Raw genomic sequence first — 1749 nt, 5'->3', positions numbered from 1 at the left:
GACATTTGGGCCCACTGGGATGACGAGGCTAAGTAGCTGTTCTACCAGAATTATGGAGATCTTCCCTATTTGCTAGACATCAAGGTGGATAAGCATTTATTTCGAGCTATGGTACAGTTTTGGAACCCTACTTATAGTTGTTTTACATTTGGAGAGGTAGACTTAGTACCTACTTTGGAGGAGTATACGACCTTGCTTCGCTGTCCAAAAATTCAAGGTAACAAAGCTTATGTTAGGGCTGCTAATCTCCCAACTTTCGTGAAGAAATTAATGATAATCATAGGGATGAGTAAACAGTGGGCTGTAGCTCGAATCCAACAAAAAGGTGACGGTAAATGCATTCCGTGGGCAAATTTGAAAGATCTGATATTAGCGCACCCCGATGTGATGAAGAGGGTTAATGTCTTAGCCTTAATTATTTATGGTTTGGTGATTTTCCCCAAAGCTATGAGGCACATAGATGAGGCAGTTACGAATTTATTCGATCGACTTGGTAAACAGAACACACTTGTGCCTGCAATCCTAGTTGAGACGTTCAGATCCTTGAGTGCATGTCGAAGAGCTGGTGAAGGTAGATTCATTGGATGCGCACAATTGTTGTTAGTATGGTTCCACAGTCACTTTTGGAAGGTTGATAAGGTTCCTTGCCAAGTGTTCTTTGAGGATTATTCTCCCTTAAAGGAAGCAGCAGCTACACCAAGGAGGGACAATATTACAGAGGAAAGGTGGATGGAAATATTTCAGAATCTCTGAGAGGAAGATGTTATGTGGAAAGCCCCTTGGATTGCTCCTAATGAAGTCCTTTATCGTTGCAGAAGCTTTGATTGGGTACCTCTTCCTGGAATTTTGGGAGTTGTTGGTTATGCACCATTACTCGTCCTAAGGCAATACAAAGCAGGGCAGTTTATACCGGCAACACAAGGGTTAGCTCAGAGTGATTTCTCATATAAGGGGGATCATTATAAGAAGAAGATGCGAGAGATTTCCGAGGCTTGGAAGAAAATTTACTGTGTGAAGATTCCGACTGAAGGTCCGATGAAAACCCTTGAGTACAAAGGGTGGTTTAGCAAGAGAATCAATGATAACATCCCTAGGCCGAGTTTGGGGGCTGTTCGATCAATAGAAGAGAATTTACGAGTGGTTTCCATCAGAGTTAGAAGTCATAAAGTAAGAGTTCGAAAGAAAGAGTTTGGAGCTCGAGAAAATGATAGAGAAGTTGGAGGAAGAGAAGATATATCTAAGCTTAAACGTCAAAGTTCAGAAAATTGAGGTCAAAAAAGTGAGGAAAGAAAAGAGGAAGATTGAGGAAGACCGAGATGACTTGAAGACGCAATATAAGAGGATACAGCTATCAATGAAGAGAGCTAGATTGGGGAAGTCTTCAGAGCAGTGGCAACAAGAGGTTCAAGAAGAAAGAGCCAAAGCCGAGTATTGGGAGAAGAAGTTCCAAGAGGTGCAGGTGTAGAATCAGGCCCTAGAAAAGAAGAATCAAGGATTAAAAGCTAAGGTGACTGATCTTGGACGATCTCTTCATCATCACCAAAGTTGTAATTCTGCGGTTGAGTTAAAGGAAAGTCTGAGCAAGATCGAGGAAATGAAGCACAATATTGGAGGGTTGGAAGCAGCATTGCTGAATTGTGAGCTTTGGATTGAGCAGCTTGAGGTAAGAGAAGGACATTGGAAGGGAGAGCTTCACCATTTTCAGGATCAAGTCAGAGATAGGGACTACCTAATGGGAGAAGCCATAGT

The sequence above is a fragment of the Gossypium arboreum genome, chromosome 4 (genome assembly GCF_025698485.1).
Source record: "Gossypium arboreum isolate Shixiya-1 chromosome 4, ASM2569848v2, whole genome shotgun sequence".
NCBI classification, from domain to species: domain Eukaryota; kingdom Viridiplantae; phylum Streptophyta; class Magnoliopsida; order Malvales; family Malvaceae; genus Gossypium; species Gossypium arboreum.
The sequence above is the reverse complement of the archived record's forward strand: the minus strand, read 5'-3'. Positions refer to the sequence as shown.